This window comes from Adiantum capillus-veneris, chromosome 14 (assembly GCF_014529385.1).
Source record: "Adiantum capillus-veneris isolate H3 chromosome 14, ASM1452938v2, whole genome shotgun sequence".
Taxonomy (NCBI): domain Eukaryota; kingdom Viridiplantae; phylum Streptophyta; class Polypodiopsida; order Polypodiales; family Pteridaceae; genus Adiantum; species Adiantum capillus-veneris.
In genome coordinates, this window is record NC_140944.1 from 27,682,858 (window position 1) to 27,701,376 (window position 18,519).

The 18,519-nt window shown below is 42.6% G+C and overlaps 1 pseudogene; it reads right to left on the minus strand.

Annotated features, from left to right (window-relative positions):
- Nucleotides 1-736: 736 nt before the first annotated feature.
- LOC147442135 (uncharacterized) lies at nucleotides 737-2,118 on the minus strand (annotated as a pseudogene).
- Between the last annotated feature and the right edge of the window lie 16,401 nt (nucleotides 2,119-18,519).

The following is an 18,519-nucleotide window of genomic DNA, read 5'->3' on the forward strand; positions in this document are numbered from 1 at the left end:
TAAAGTAGGGGGAAGGTCTGCCAGCAAGAAGAAGAGACCTAGAAAGCCCATGAAGATTTTGAAAGCTCCAAGGATACAGAGGCTACAAAGATTTCTCTGGTTGAGCTGTAGAAGTTCTTGTAGAAGAAAATGTCCTCATATGCAAGGCTCTTGCTAGCTCTTCCAACATACTATAAAACACCAATATCAGCATGGATTACAAATATGAGACCTACAATACACTCCATTGTCTCCCATTCCTCGTATGATGAAGGATAGACATTTGCAATTGCAATAACCTCTAAAATCTCCTAATGCACTTGATTTCATAGAATATCTGAGCATTTTTTGTGTCCTGGAGTGCAGACAAGGCAAAAAAAGCCCAAAAGGGGGGTGGCCACAAGGCCGCGCAGATGGGCCAGACAGGGTTCATCTACGCGCCCTGTCAAGCCCAGCTACGTGCCCTTGTGGCCACCCCCCTTTTAAACTTTTTTGGCCTTGTCTGCACTCTAGGACACCAAAAATGCTCAGATTAAGTTTGAATTTAATTGTTCATGCCCAAACTCACTCCCTTCACACTCTTGGACTCAAAGTTTATTTAATGCATAGATATCGCTTAACTTAAACACATAAAGAAGCCAAAAAGTCAAATGATTTTGGAGACAGTAGATACAAAACTATCAAATCATTTTGTCATTGTCAAATCGTTTGAGTACAAAAGCACGGTGGGTAATACAAAAGGTAGGCATCACCTCAGCTAATGCTCAAAGTCCCTCCGCAATCGGCATGCAATCTGCATGTCCTTTGGTTGTATTGTCACTCTCTTTGCATGTATGGCACAGAGGTTGGTATCTTCAAACACAAAGATGATGTGGGCCTCTGCAGCTTCTTGAATTGCCTCTAGCGCCATTGCTTGCATTCTATATTGATTGCCATAGCTTCGGAGCACCTCCTTCACCATGCAAGCAAAGGGGGCTCGTCGAATCACAAGCTTGATTGTCTTTTGGTAGTGCCAAATTTCCGCAAATGCCCTTGCTATTTTGCGATGCCACTGAGGTTGTCTAGGGGGCACTTGCACCTTTGCTAGTGGGCAGCATTTGGGCTTCTTAATTTTTTTTGATTTGTGCCTATTTACATACTTTCACGCTGAATATGTTGCCTCTTCTGGCTCCTCATCGTCTTCCTCTCCCCTTGCCTCCTGAGATGTAGGGAGAGCTCCCTAGCCACATGGTAGTGTCTTCACCACTAGCACCCAATGTGTGCACAGTATCTCAGCACGCTGCCATGGTGGCTCTGTCTTTGAGTTGGTATTTGTATGAACCACCCAAGCTCTAGATGGTCTGGCTTGTGATTGGTGGCGGGGCAGTTGTTCCCTATCAGACTCGGATGATGCTAGGCCCTCTTCTTCTTGCCAGCACTCAATGCATTGCTTAACTCTACATTGTGGTGTTTGTTGTTGTGCACGCGATGAATCTTGTGCTTGTGATGACTCTAGGGCCTGACTACCATGCCTACTGCTTGAAGAGCACCTAGAATGGCTAGGTTTCATGGCCATTTCCTTGTGCCTTTAAGCCATGTCGATTTCTCACATCCTTGGAGAGTGTTTCTATTGGCGGGCGGATGCTCTTTGGCGGCTTTTTTTGGTGTGCGCCATCGGGTATGGTAAGACCTCATCTGTGCTGAAGAAATAAGTGATTTATAAGTGGATCTAATATTTATAAGGGCCATTTTAAAAGGGCCTGTTCACACTATAATTTTTAACAAAAAGCTATTACTTTTTAAAAGGGTGCCCCAAACTTTATTAAAAAAAATGTAAAGAAGAGTTGGACCCTGCATTCACGTGTAGTCACTGGTGCAGAATCCACCTTGACCCTTGCCTCACTCTACATTGGTGCCATGTGGCATGCTTGGCGGGGCCTTGCAACATTCGCCACTTGTTGTTGTGCTCTTGACAACTCAATTTGTGCACTTTCTTTGCAACCTTGGATTGTCGCGCACGCTCCATTGCGAGTTTACGAGAAAATGTCGTGTGAAAAACCAATTGAGCATATCTTCCAAATAATTAGATTACACCATACCACCACCATGTAGAGTATTTTTAAAGTATACCCCCCTTGCTCGATAATGGGACTTCTCCATGCCTTGAGTGCTAAAAATCTCAAGCGAACCATATTTGTGCATAAAAAATGCACCATGCACAAACAAGATATGTTGTTCACATGAGAAAACGATGCACATTATTAAATGAATACAATCTCTTGTAATAAGTTCATTATGTGACATGGCTTACCATGTAATGTGTGATGTTATTTTCATCCAAGAAAGGGTAAAGACCTTGGTGAAATCCGCCAAGACTTCTTGAAATGATTGGTGTTGTTCTTCTTTTGTGCTGGTAAGACCCATAAGTTTGACCATTTTATCAAAAGTTTCCCAAACTTTATTGCGCTTGTTTGCAAGCTCGCCATTCGAGTCATTGTCAGTAGTAGCTTTGCATAATTTCTTCTAGAGTTCCCAAAGGTTACCTGCCTTGTTCTTGGAGTTGTTTTGAGCATCATATCCGCTTGGGTTTCCTTGGGTTGCTTTCTTCAAAAAGTTTCTGTCTTTTTGTCCACTCATTGAAACTTGTTGGGCAATTTTATGGCCTCCCTTGTGTTCTTTGCAACAACAATTGACACATTTCCACAGTGACAGCCAATGGAATTCAAAAGTGTCTCCATCCTTTCGATCTCTTCCTGTGACTTTTCCAAAGGCTTCATTGTGAAAGCATAGTCAATGTGGAGCTTCAATAGCCTATCAAAAATGCGCATGAATGCGTGTAATGTACTGAAATGTACATTCGATAGAGGAAAGGGAAAGATTGGATTCCAAGCCTTGTCCTTTTGTGCACGATATAGGGCATTGAGCATGGGACATCTCAAAATAGACACTTTCCATTCTCTGTCTTCATCTCCGACATCAAGATTGTCCAATCCTTCGTCTCCATCCTCTTGCCATGGAAGCATTGAACCGCCCTTTGCAAAGTTCTTGTGTGCTTTTTGTTATTAGGTTTGTACCCCCGAGTGCAAAATGGACAAGGAAAGAGAGAAGAAGCCCCTTGTTTGTATCCAAGCAAACACTTTATGGTCTTCAAGTCCCCACCTAGGTGCAACTCAACATCAAAGCTACCAAAACCCTAAACCTCCAACTTCTCACCTACAAGTTGGAAGTGTATTACTTATGTGATCCTAAAAAATCCATGAAAGTAATCCACTAGTCTCTTTGGGCACCTCAATAGCACCTAACCACCAAATGTCTTTCTCTGATTGCACACTAAAAGACGTGGTGGGAGATGGCTTGATTGAATCACTTCACTTGGTTTTCAATAGGGATTCATTCATTAGAGTGACATTTAGCCTCTCTAACCTTCGACCTTTCACTATTTGACACTCATCGAGTTTCGGCATAAAAGTAACCTTTGTGCCAAACACTGCACAATAAGTAGAGACAAGACCTTAGACTTCATTGTCTATGATAACAAGAACACAACCAAAAGAAAGAAGTATATTGTGTCACCTTCTTCAAGTAGCTCATAGACTCTAAGCATATCTTATTGAAACCTTCTAATGTCCACAAAAATATTGATCCACATTGTGTAAGGGAATCCCTTCTTCGAAGGTCTTATGAAGTTTTTCCTATCTTTTTCCCTTTCCTATGGTGTGCATGAAGCATAAAGAGAAACTGGCATTGAGTCCTCAATGTGTAGGTATGTCCCAATGCGGGAGAACACATCTTTGTTTGTGGCCTTCTTTACAAGGTTGACCTTGTGTGGAACGGGAAATAGGTTCTTCACAATGCCACGCTCTTTGAGGGCATCCTTTTAGGAGTTTAAAAATATCCTTTTAGGCTTTGGTGTTGATCCCAGCCTCATCAAAAGTTTGTTGCATGTCATCTTCACTAACCACATTTCTCAATTTGTGCATAAGGTCCTTAGTGACTGCATCCCTAATGTGCTTTTCTCCAGGTGATTTTAAGATAGAAATCACATCATGGGTATCGAGACAACTAGTGAGAAGGTTGAATCAATCATGTTGGCTTGTTCCACCGCATGCCTCCTAGATGAAGTTTCTAGCAACCAATAAGATAAATGTTAGCAAATAGTGTGAAGTAAAAATTTACCTTGCAAGTGAAGAAAAATAACCTTGTGGCTGTCACTCGTTGTTTGCTTGCTCCACCCAAATGTGCAAGGGCTACAATGGATGAAAACATGCGATTGCGCTCCCTTGCACCAAGGGGTGCTTCTTTCAAATATGTGATGGTGGTGGAAAGCTTCATAATGTGGGCATACTTTTCCTACATTTGTTGTTGAAGAGTTTCAACTTGTCTCTCTAAAGAGGCCATTTTTTCTTGTATAAATACCTAAAAGCCAAACTAAATAATGGGATCACATTGGGGAGTTCACTTGAGAAGACAAAACTTTAACACCAGGGTCATCATTGATGGCAAGACTATCACATAGGGACTCGTGGTCTATGGGACACATGAGGAGATTCACGTTGCAGTTTGGAATTGCAATGGGGATCTATGGACACATTTAGAGAGGCTTGAGGAGGTGATGAGAGGATGGGACCTCATCTCCTAATAGACACACATGAGATCCCAAACAGGAGTCTAATGAGGATTCATGGCTTTCAGTGGTAGTCGTCACATCGAGGGAGCACTCACCAACACACTACACAAGGACAGGGGTGGCTATACATTTCAGATAGGGACTCCAAAGTAGGATATAGAGTGTTTCACGAGACCCATAAGCCTATTATCTTTGGATCCGCTTTGAGCTATCACTATACATGATCATCTACATTTCCCTCTACTACTTTTCCCCCTCGGGCTCTAGATTTGCTACTACAATAACAGAGAAGGTGGGAGGAGAGACCATCCATATACAGGTGCTTGTCAAATGAGATTATGGAGTACTTTACACTAGGCAAAGTCTTCCTTATGGGAGACTTGAATGATAGGACATGCAGTGACTAGTGTGAGACATACCACACACAGGACTTGGTGGAACTACAGGCCACATAGGATTAGGCTACCATGAGAGATTCAACAAACACCACTTGCACCACAAAGTATGGTCATCATTTGCCTAGATTAGGCTCTAAGCACAATCTTGTTATTTTATAATGGGATGGCACAGTGGCCCACTTCTGGGGGGCTGACATACATACCACATGGAGTGGTAACCAAGGGGGAGTACCGTGGATTACATTATGGGATCCAAAGAGGCCACCCACCTGCTTACCTCTTTCTCCATCCCGCCCATACCTATTGGAGTGGACCACACTTATCTTGCACTCTCTTTCACTGGAGACGCCACACCCTCCACATCCACAACATGCACCCAACACATCACAATCCATTTCACATATGAAATAGTCCACTTATACTCAATAGAGGTGAAGAAGGGACTCCTTTTACTCCACCCTTCCATGTCACTACCCATGCTCACCTCCCACATCACATCTATCCTTCAAACATCAGCCATTAACTCTTTCCCACATAGATGTGATATGGGAGAGACCTATAGAGACACAGCCACCTCCCCCCCCCCCCCCACAAAAAAAAAAAAAACTATGCCACAAAACCGTTGGTATGATGGTGAGTGTAAAGACCTTTATCATCAGCTATGTGCATAGAGGGCCCTTGGAGAGATCATTGAGCAAGAGCGAGATGCTAGATGAAGACAATCACACACCAAAAGTGGTGAGCTTTTGAGGGCACATGAACTGGAGCTATGCTACCTATTCATGAGCATGGATAGTGCCACAACATGGCGCACCCTTGGAGAGCCACAAATGACTACTCCTATTGAGGATCCATGGGTATGGCATGATTATGTGGACAAACTCTATGAGACGCTGGATGGACCAGACTCCGATTCTCCTCCTAGACAACCAATCTTAGGCATGAAGATATTCCACGACTATATCATCACTACCCCCGCAAATAACCCAAGGATTATGATTGTATTAGAGGAAAATATGAGTAACTATTCAGAGGGTAGTGTGCCTTCCACGAGATCATGCACTCTAGAGATCAGAGACAGTTGTGGTGCTACTTGCTAGAGATACAGAGGCACATAGATACACTTTTATAGCCACCTATAGAGACATAGGTCAGGGGGAGACAGTCAAAGCTTATAGATTTTTTCTAGAGAACCACACCTCTCCACTCCCAGATCCACTGAGGGGAGTGAATCTCTAGCATGGCAAGACAAGCCATCGGGCTAGACGATGCCCACATGATAGGCCCTATGACTCCATTGCAGATAGATCGAGGAGATCCAGACCCTAGAGCATCCAACTACTGAGATGATTGATGAGCCCAGATGATGACTGACTTAGTTGTGTTCATTTGAGCATCCCTTGCTCCTGATCCTCCCATGTACTACATTTTACAACCCCTTATTAGCACACGATCAATCTAGTTAGCTTGATGTATTTGCATGATTGTACTACCTTGATCATATAGACATGCACATATCCCTAACTAGAGCTTCATCCCCCCCCCCGTGCGGATCCCATCATACACCAAGGGTTTTTCCTTTTATTATGTACCAGTTTGGATTGTTTTGTATTTTTTGATAGAGGGAGGCCATACACACATGTATACTTGATTTGGCTTATAGGCCAACTTTGGACACATATAGACATTAAAAATATTTCTTTCTTTCTTTAGCTCTCCCACCCCTCTTCTCTTGTTTAGTTAATATGTGTGACAAATTGGAAATATAACTAATGTCATTAGGAAAAATATGAACCCTCTAGGGGCCCTTTGGGATTAAGGTTAATTAGAGGCCAGCCAATGAGAAGAGGGTGGTGGACACACTCTATGCCCTCAAAAATGTAGGGGGACAAAGTAGTCTTACACTTCTTAAATGGGCTCTTACCTAGTGAGAAGGTGGGGTGGGGGGGGAGGGGGGGGGGGGGGTGGGTGGGCCATATGGAACCTCCAACTTCCCTCCTTTTTGATCCGGTTATGAAAAAATCCCAAAAATTTAAAAATTTTCAAAATTTTCAAAACTCAAATTTCATCTTCTGAAAACCCCCCTAAAACTATTTTATGGTCAAAAAAGCATTTTTTGATCTCAAAAAGTCAAAACGTGCATCCAAAAACCCTAAAATTCAAAATTTTTAAAAAACTTTTGAAAAATCTTTTTTTACTATCCAGAGCTCCCCCAAAAGTAGTTATTAGGCAAAAAGTGATTTTCTCTCTCTAGAACCCCTTTTCCAACCCCTCCTTGGTTGCAACCATCACACTCATCCTCTACTCCAACACTCTCTCTCTCTACACCATCTCCATTGCTGCAACAAGGAAGCTCCTCTCTCCTCCCCTACCACCTTCCATTGCCACACCAAGCAAGGGTTATCCACCTTCTCCTCCCATTGCCACAAGGGTTAACCACCTTCTCATATCACTTTATCCCACCTACATTGTAGCAACAAGCAAGGTCCTTCTCCTCCTCCTAGTTTTCTTTGCTCAACCATGGCCAACTCTACTTCGCAAAGGCGGCCAAAGGATGAGGTCACAGCAGTTGCATGCCACAACACTAGAGGTGTAGATGATGAGTGGGTGCCACAAGAGTTCACCAAAGGTGCTTGGGTATACATGCAACCATCTGCTATTGACCCTCATCGTGTGCAGAATCGTGCAAACTTGGATCTTCATTGGAAAGGAAAGCTCCTTGGCTTCAAGAACCGCAAAGACAAGGGGACCGTAGCCATTGTGCAACGTGTTTTCTCAATGTCAACCATGCACTTGCAACAACCACCTCGATTTCCAACACATTGTAAGTACATGTTTTGAGAATACAAAGCTAGGTGTGAAATCACAGTGTAATGTTATTATGGATTCATACTTAATATTTGTCATGCATTTATAGTCATATTTCCATCCACGTTGGTGGAGGAGCAGCCACTACATAGTCTCTCCGGCACATTCAATGCTATACATGCGGATATTGGAGCAATAATGTTCCCACATCTTTGCCCAACCAAACTGGTTCAAAGAAGGATTTTCTTCTATTCTCACTCCTATATTGTCCCTACTTCTACACAAGCGTTTGGAACGCTTGAACCCATCAAAGTAACTTCTTTATTAAGTATGGAGTGGCCGGGCCCAGATTTGTGGTCGGTAGCATCTTTCAAGCAAAAGATGATAATGGATGTCCAAAACTCTTTGAAATACTCTAAAGCTTCTAGGTCTGTGGGCTTGAGTTGGTGTTTGCCTATTCATTGTTTTGTGCACATTTTTAAAGAGTTTGGATTTGTGGAGACTACCACAATGCTTGTATGTAAAGATGCGCATTACGAGGAATTAGGAAGGCTTTTAGAAGAGGACTGGGGTTTTGTGAAGGGCATGCACAACGAGGACCGGTACCGTTGTAAGGTTGGAGCTTCAGGTATTGGAATGCACTATTTGAAATCCCGTACCTCCTTGTACATACGATTTCACTATGATCGTTGGATGTGCAAGCTTGGAGTGTGGACTCCCTTACAGAGTGTAGATGGCGCTATTGCAAGCTTTGACATTGCAGTGAAGATGCCCAACGATGCTTTGGAGGCACTCCAAGTGAACAAGCATTAGACTCTCAGTAATGTTCGAGAACATTTGGTTATTATGGGTTTTGAGGCCCTTCAACAAGCACAATTTCGTTTACAAGGTCACAAGGTGAGAATCCTTCCACCACATTTTCAATACATCATGGTTTGTCGATCATTGGATGCTTATTGTAATGAATGTCCGCAGATTGGGAAGAGAATGGAAGACAAATTGAAGGTCGAGGAGGACTGGGGGATAGATGGAACTATGCTATCGATCTTATAACTTTGTAACTCTTGCAATTTTCATATTGATCCCCGCTGTAAGTTTTTGCATTGAGATGAGAAATCATTTTTTGGTGAAAGTGCCTTTTTTTTTTAATGTCTTAAAAAAAGGGTCCATTATAAAAGGGGGGCCACCTAACTCATTCACTATTTTCACTTTTGCAACTCTTGATCTCCTCCGCTCTCTATCTACACCCCAGGCTAGACATGGATGTTGCCACAGCCTCTGCATCTGCACCCACATCCACCCCTTTGTCACGCTTCATCCTCTTCCTCGAGGACACCAAATACAAAGGGAAGTTGGATCTCCACACCTTTTTTACTCGTCTCCTTGACCTTGACGCCACAATTGCCCTTCACATGGATGCATTTGAGGAGATTTTTGCGTTCATGGAGGAGCACATCATAAAATATTCTGTATCTATCCCCCCACATGCAGGGATCTGGGTGCCTTGTGATCTTTTGTGCTATATACACAAAGGTGATCGCCCATTCTCCAAGCGGTTGCAACGATTCCAAGAAATTGCAACCGATGCAGGCCATTACTTGGACGAGCAAGCCCCTGGGGTGTCAGCGCTCAAGAAGTGCAAGTTGGGGGTGGAGTACCTTTCTCGGCTCGCAACATTTATCTTCTTGGTGAGTGAGGAACCTGATCTGGAGGAGCTCCGCTTACCACACCTTCAAGTTGGGTCCTTTATCAAGGACACCAAGGAGCAGCAGGTTATACCCATGAACCCTGCAGCGGAAGGAAAAGCACACCGGCTCGAGTACCCTAGGGGTCTTGAGGAAGTGGTTGAGAAATCCATAGTTGCGGCTGGCCCTAGTGACACTCCAGTGCCACTACCACTGACGGATGTGGCTATCCCAGAGGTGGAAATAAGCCGCTTCTCCTCATTGTTAGTGGATGGGGAGGAGTATGTGTTCTTGCATGATTTGGAGAAATCATTTGGCCTGCGCATGGATGAATGCTTGAGCGTGCTATGCAACAGCAGCAAATGTCCCTTAGACAATACGCCAGATGTCCTAGAAAGCAAGCTCTTGCCAGATGGGGACTCTATTGCTGACACTATTGCAGTTGTATGTGCGGAGGTCCTGGCAGCAGAGCAGTTGCACGTGGCCGATGAAGATTTCCAAGCCACGCAAGCCAAGGTTGAGGCTGCTAGGATGCCTATGCCATTATGCAACCTCCCATCTGATGATCCAAAGCTCGTATCTGTGGTGCATGGGAGCATTGACTTGGATGCAAAGGGCAACAAGGAGGAGGATGACAAGGAGCAGGAGGTAAACTGTATCCTAATTTTCATGTTACTATTTTATCCTTCATTGTCTTTTTTCTCAACCTTCATCGGTTTATGACAGGATGTTGTGGAGGTTGATGATTTTGCTGCAAGGACGGGTGGCAAGCGGACGGGCTTTGGACCTCAAGCTTCCCTTGCGCATTACCTAGGACAACTCCCCCCTGGCGATGTGGCCATTATCCATAATGAATTTACTCCCCAAGCCCATTTTATGACTTGGTCGTTAAAAGCTTTGAGCAAGTTTTTGTGTTTGAGCACCATTGCTCAAACTGCGCATCAAGTGTTCCTAGTGCGTAGATCCCTTGTATGCACAGCGTTTGGCACTGGCTTTCGTGGTAAAGTGCTTGCCCAGATAGGGATACATGCTTCCATTGGCTCAACTGACCCAAAGGCCATAGCGCAGTCTCTCTTGACTGGGGAGTTGCCTTACGCGCAAAATAGGCGCCAGGAAATGGTCAAAAAAATTATGAACTCCTCAGATACATGATGTAAAATCACCGTTTTGGAAGGAATAAAAAATATTTGAAATTGTCTCTCTATATTGCAAATTCTTTTGAATGTGATTTGTCAATCTTCAAAATTGTTTCAATTGGTGATATGAATTTTTTTTTGATTGGTGACTTTGTAATTTCAAGTTCTGTATGTAATTGCAGTCAATTTCAGTAAATTTGTGCTTTTTAAGTACCCTTGGGGGTAGATAAGCCTATAAGGGCAAAAAAAAAGCCTGGCCACAAGGGCGTGCAAATGGCCCATCCATCAGTTTTGGATGGGCCATTTGCGCGCCCTTGTGGCCAGGCTTTTTTTTACCCCTATTAGGCTAATCTACCCCCTAGGATACCTACAAAGCACAAATTGATTGCAATGGATTGGTTTTGCATCACTCATTTAGATGCACCCTTTTTATGGAAATTCCAGCATATGTTCACACTCAAGGACACTAGAAAAGGTGAAATCAATTATGAGATGAAGTTTCCAGCACACACTCACCTGCTTCAGCTATACCTAGTACACCCCTGCACCAAAAAGTCCAATTACATTGGACATTTGAAAAATCCAAATTACTGTTGCATAGACACTTGGTTTCACAATATGTTATTTATTTTTATATCCTATAGGGAATTCAAAGCTTGAAATGGCCAAAAAAGGGTGTCCACAAGGATCCATGTAAAATAATGATGCAAAACCAATAGGTTTTAGTAAATTTGTGCTTTGTAGGTATCCTAGGGGGTAGATCGATAAGCCTACAAGGGGCAAAAAAAAGCCTGGCCACAAGGGCACGCAAATGGCCCATCCATCAGTTTTGGATGGGCCATTTGCGCGCCCTTGTGGCCAGGCTTTTTTTTGCCCCTAGTAGGCTAATCTACCCCCTAGGATACCTACAAAGCACAAATTTATTGCAATGGATTGGTTTTGTATCATTCATTTAGATGCACCTTATAGGTTTATCTACCCTCAAGGGTACTTAAAAAGCACAAATTTACTGAAATTGACTGCAGTTACATACAGAACTTGAAATTACAAAGTCATTTCATTACAAAGATAATAGACAAATTAGACACAATTGTTGATCATATTGTCATTGGAAAGTCAAATCATTACAAAGATAAGGGTGTGCAATACAAAAAGAGGGGTAACTTCGGCTAATGCTCGAAGTCTCGTCGCAATCGACATGCAAGCTGCATATCTTTTGGCTGTATTGTCACTCGCTTTGCATGTATGGCACATAGGTTGGTATCTTCCAACACCGAAATGATGTGGGCCTCTGCAGCTTCTTGAATAGCCTCTAGCGCTATTGCTTGCATTCTATACTGATTTCCATAGCTTTGAAGCACCTCCTTCACAGTGCGAGCAAAGGGGGCGCGTCGAATCAAAAGCTCCGTCATCTTCTAGTAGTGGCGGATTTTTGCAAATGCCCTTGCTATTTTTCGGCGCCGCTGCGGTTGTCGTGGGGGCACTTGCACATTTGCTGGCGGGTGGCGTTTAGGCTTCTTGAAAAACTTAGACTTGCACCTGTTTACATGCTTAGGGGCTGGTTCTGCAGCCTCTTCTGATTCTTCCTCTTCCCTTGGCTGCCGATCTTGTCATGTGGGGAGAGCTCCCTGGCCTCCAGGCAATGTCTTCCCCCCAACGGCTACCTGATGTGTGTGCAGTATTTTTTCTCGCAGCCATGGTGGCTCACTCTCTGATTCAGCGTCTGTATGGACCACCCGAGTCCTGGATGGTCTTGCTTGTGATTGGTGGCGCGACAGCTGCTCCCTATCGGACTCTGTTGTTTGTTGGCCCTCTTCTTCTCTCCAGCGCTGGGCACGTTGCTTCATTCTCCTTCTAGGTGTTAATCTTGAGGAGGTGGAGATTCAACAGTCCTCGATGACTCTCGTGCCCTACCACCATGCCCACTACCAGATGAGTTCCTGGAACGGCCAGGCGTTCGTGGCCGTTTTCTTGTGCCTTTAAGCCATGACGGCTTCTCACATCCTTGGAGGGTGTTTTTGTTGGCAGGTGGATGCTCTTTCGCGGTTTGTTTGGTGCACGCCATTTCGTTGGTAAGAGCTCACCTGTTCTTAAGAAATGAGTGGTTTATGAGAGCATGCAATATTTATAAGGGCCCATTTAAAAAGGGCCCTGTTCACACTAATTTTTTTTTAAAAAGTATTATTTTTTAAATAAACATGTCGCTAAGAGTTGGACCTTGCGTTCACGTTTAGTGACTCGCGCAGTATCCACTTTGATCCTTGTCGCACTCTGCATCGCCGCCATGCAGCATGCTTGGTGGGACCTTGCGACATTTGCCACTTGTTGCTATGCTCTTGACGACTCCATTTCCGCACTTCAATAGCAATCTTGGATTGTCGCGCACGCTCCATTGTAAACTTACGAGCAAATGTTGTGCGAAAAAACCAATTGAACATCTCCTCCAAATAATTGGATTGCACCATTCCACCACCATGTCGAGTATTTTTGAAGTACACTCCCCTTGCTCGATAATGGGACTTCTCATGCCTTGAGTGCTAAAAATTTCAAGCGATCCATACTTGTGCATAAAAAATGCACCATGCACAAACAAGATATGTTGTTCACATGAGTAAACGATCCACATTATTAAATAAAAACAATCCCTTGTAATGAATACACCATGTAAAATGACTTACCATGTAATGTGTGATGTTATTTTCACCCCAAGAAAGGGTGAAGACCTTGGTAAAATCCGCCAAGGCTTTTTGAAATGATTGGCGTTGTTCTTCTGTTGTGTTGTTAAGGCTCATAAGCTTGACCATTTTATCAAAATGTGCCCAAACTTGCTTTCGCTTGTTTTCAAGCTCACCATTTGAATCATTGTCGGTAGTAGCTTTGCATAACTCCTTCCAAAGCTCCCAAAGGTTACCTACCTGCTGGTTGGAGCTGTTTTGAGCATCATATCGACTTGGCTTTCCTTGGGAAACTTTCTTCAAAAAGTGTCTAGCTTTTTGTCCACTCATTGACACTTGTTGAGCAATTTCATGGGCCTCCCCTGTGTTTTTTGCAGCAACGATAGACACATTTCCACCGTGACAACCAATGGAATTCAAGAGTACCTCCACTCTTTCGATCGCTTCCTGGGACTTTTCCAACGGTTTCATTGTGAAAGCATAGTCAATGTGGAGCTTCAATAGCCTATCAAAAATGCGCATGAATGCGTGTAATGTACAAAAATGTACATTCGATAGATTGGATTCCAAGCGTGGTCCTTTTGATCACAGTGTGGGGCATTGAGCATGGGACATCTCAGAATAGACGCTTCCCATTCTCTACCAAGCGTGGTCCTTTTGATTGGATTCCAAGCGTGGTCCTTTTGATCACAGTGTGGGGCATTGAGCATGGGACATCTCAGAATAGACGCTTCCCATTCTCTACCTTCATCTCCGACATCACGACAATCTAACCCTTGTTCTCCATGCCCTTGCCATGGAAGCATGGAACCGGCCTTTGCAGTGCTCTTATGTGATTTGTTTCCATTAGGTTTGTACCCTCGAGTGCAAAATGGACAAGGCATGAGAAAAGAAGCCCCTTGTTTGCAGCCAAGCAAACACTTTATGGTCTTCAAATCCCCACCGAAGTGCCATTCCACATCATAACTACCAAAACCCTCAATCTCCAACTTCTGACCTGCAATTTGGGAGTGTATTACTTCTGTGATCCATGGAGTTCTCTCAAAAATCCATGAAAGTACTCCATTGGTCTCTTTGGGCACCTCAATAGCACCCAACCACCAAATGTCTTTCTCTGATTGCACGCTAAAAGATGGGGTGGGAGATGGCTCGATTGAATCCCTTCGCTTGGTTTACAGAAGGGCCTCGTTCATTAGAGTGACACTTAGCCTCTCTAACCTTCGGCCTTTCACTATTTGATACTCATCGAGTTTCAGCACAAAAGCAACTTTTGTGCCAAGCACTACAAAATAAATAGTGCTAAGACCTTAAACTTCAGAGTTATAATAAGAATAATACCAAAGAAAAAAGTAAAGTGTGTCACCTTCTTCAGGTAACTCGTAAAATCTAAGCATGGCTTCTTGAAGCCTTCTAAGATCCACGAAAATATTGTTCCACATTGTGTAAGGAAAGCCCTTCTCCGAAGGTCTTATGGATTGTTTCTTACCTTTTCCCCTTGTCTTTGTTGCGCACGAAGCATAAAGGGAAGTTGGCATTGTGTCCTCAATGTGTAGGTATGTCCCAATGCGGGAGAACACATCTTCGTTTGTGGCCTTCTTTGCGAGCTTGACCTTGTGAGGAACGGGAAATAGGTTTTCCACAGTGCCATGTTCTTTGAGGGCATCCTTTAGGAGTTGGAAAATAGCCTGATAGGCTTTGGTGCTGATTCCAGCCTCATCACAAGCTTGTTGAACGTCATCATCACTAACCACATTTCTTAATTTACGCATAAGGTCCTTGGTGACTGCATCCTTAATGTGCTTACCTCCAGGTGATTGTAAGATAGAAATCACGTCCTGGGTATTGAGACAACTAGTGAGAAGGTTGACTAGATCATCTTGGCTTGTTCCACCGCATGCCTCCTGGATGAAGTTTCTAGCAACAAATAAACATAAATGTTAGAAAATAGTGTGAAGTAAGAATGCATCATGCAAGTAAAGACCAAATCACCTTGTGGCTGTAACTCGTCGTTTGCGTGCTCCTCCCGAATGTGCAAGAGTTTCAATGGATGAATACGTGCGTTTGCGTTCCCTTGCACCAAGGGGTGTTTCTTTCAAGTATGTGATGGTGTTGGTAAGCTTCTGGATGTGGGACTCCTTTTCTTGCATTTGTTGTTCAAGAGTTTTAACTACCCTCTCCGAAGAGGCAACACTCTCTTGTAATGCCGTCATCTTGAGGTGAAGAGCTTGACATTCGTGCATCCACATATGCAAAGAAGCACCTGCACCCATACACAACCGCTTGCAATAGCCTAACAAACCTGCTTCTCCCCTCCCAAGAAATTGAAGAAATGTGGAAAGGCTATTAAATCGTGGATGGAAGCGGCTTATAGGATCGTAAGGGTACAAATGGCCATCCACCCAAATGTCAACATTGGTCTCACAAGCGGTGCGACGTTCCTGTGATGACTTTTGATCACCTTCACTAGTGGTCTTCCATGCAAATGCCGTGGGTAAGCGAATATGTATGCTTTTGGTGTGCGGAGTACGTGGTGGTGGAAGCAAACCATTTGTAATGTCCGTGAGCACCATGGAAGCTGTTGCGTGAGGAAGCAAATGATAAAAAGATAGAGGGGGAAGGGTAGAGAGGTTGAGGAAGATGGGAGGAGAGAAGGAGGGAGGGGGGGGAGGGAGAGATTGGGGAGGAGGAGGAAGGTAGGGGCAGGGAGGGAGAGGAGAGGGAGAGAGAGAGAGGAGGGAGGAGGGAGGAGAGAGGAGAGAGGAGGAGGAGAGAACAAAATGTTTATTACTTTTTGGGGAAAAAGAGTTTTGAAAAAATGATTGGATGTTGATGTTCACCCTTTGACTGATACTTTGTGGTATTTATGCTTGAGATTTCCCTTTGACAACTACAGAATGCATCATTTGAGCAACGTTTGGTTGAGGTTCACCCTTTGAACAATGTGAGAATCAATAATATCACATTGTTTTCATGCTATTGCTTGTCTTTGTTTAGGCGGCCCAGTCTCAAAGACATCTTTCAATTTTGTTATTAATTTTGGTTATGCTCATTCCACTTTCCTTATTGGTGTTCTCTTTTTCAGGATATTATAACGTGGAGTGAAAAATTCCTATTGATTGCTAAAATTGATTCAGATTTATTGTGTTGGGATCTGTCTCTTTCCCACACATATTCTAATGGATAATTGTTTTTCTATCAGGGAGGACTCTTATCAATTTTCTTAGTTTGGAAAACTTATGTTTTTACTATGCTTTGTTATTTCACACATGTTAATATTCATTTGACTCTCATCAACAATTGAAATAGTGTATGTGATAGGCACTCTTCATGCAAAATAAGTCCACTTCAACCACTATTTTTGGAGTTTAAGTAGAAAACAAGTTACTTTTTCTATTTTGAAAGAAACACAAAAAATAAGGACTCTCAAAATTGTGTACCATGCATATGGGTTTTCAAGCAGCAACCACGCTTTGGATACATCTTGAGCACGATGAGCAATCTGAGAGCATCCCAACCAAGAGACTCGTGTTTTACTCCCTTTTCAAAGCCAACATAGTGCTGAAAAGCTATATCAATGCAATCGTCTAGAAGTTACTTGGCTCTTTGATTTCTCTCTACTTCTATCAATCTTTATCCATACTCTCATCTTTTCTAGATTTCTTATTTATCTACACACAATCTTATATCGTTTTTGTAAACCTGAAGCAATTCATCATAATAAGAGATGAAAGACAAATGCTCAATCAATTGATTAAGGGGATTGTTGGTATTGAATCTTGTACTAGGCTGCAATCTCTGTTTTGTGTTATTTCATTTCATGTTTGGTGCTTGCTCTTATTGTAAAACGATTCTTGATTTTGTTGTGACTAATGAAATTTGAATCTTGTTGAAAGTGTTTAGAAAAGTCTAGAAAACTAACATGTTAAGCCAAAACATAGGATTATCCTCCAAATTAAGAAAGGAGCATTAATTATGGTTCGAAAAGTTTATTTCTCAATGATGGGGGACGTGAAAAAAATAACCTTATGTATTACCTTTTTCAGTAGAAATATCGGAGCCTCCATATATATCCTATAAAGAGAAAGCCAAGAAATTCATTTTCTTAGATGATTATAAACTCAAGCAGAAATCAACCTAGGCACATGTAAATGCAAGCCAACCTACCCCATCAATACACAAAATGGTCTGAAATTCATAATATAGGGATATTACCCATCTATTGATTCTATCAAAAGAATTCAATCACGACCACGTATTTGTGTCCCTATGCTTGAATTAGCAACAAGGGCATGCAAAACATCCAAGGTTGATTGATTGATTTGTGCATCCAAACGGGTGTAGTTCATGCACTACCATAATCTCTCCTCCCCTCCAAATTATTCATGTACATGTGCTTTTGTGGAAATATCAAGTAAATTTTGCCCACATTTAGCACCAAATGCATGTCATCACAACCTAGCCATTACTAATGTATCTAGCAATAGTTACATGGCTTGAGAAATCCATGAGGGATTGAACTACCTGACTCACACTCTTTGTCCACACCACATTTATTAGATTCTTCATTGATGTACACATAATATCACACATTTCACTAGGAACCTACAAACACAAACGATTAGATTATTGACATCATTAATCCTAATTTCTTGCAATATCCATATTGAAACTTAACTATAGCTACAACATTTAATTAGTTTCGACAACGAATGTTCTTTGGGGGTGCATTTCCAAAAAATGAAGTTTAGGATTCTTTATTTGGAAAATATTTTAAACATTTATGGGATTACATTTACAAAGGAGTTTCATTATTTCATTTTGGAAAAGAGCCCGTAAGTTTTTGAAGTAAAAGGGGTCAAATTTATTACCTTATGGCATGTAAGAAGAGGTTTTTTTCTTAATACCCTTTGTACACACACAATGTAGAGCAATTTCTATAGGTGAACACCCCAATAAGATTCTCTACCACACCTTTTTGGTGTGGGCTAGCATACCAAGACATTGCATGAAACTTGTTGGACATTGTCATCTTCACCCATATCCAAATAAAATCAATCACTCTAGACAACTTGCAGGATGGCTTGTGGTGAAGTGACGGACTTGTCAATCACTAACGCTCTAGGGTGAACATTGTTCATTATTTGGAAACTTTCCCTCAATGTGAGTGACTTGCAAGGAAACACTATCTTGGCTTGTTCATACATCATGGGTACATACCATGAAGCACACATG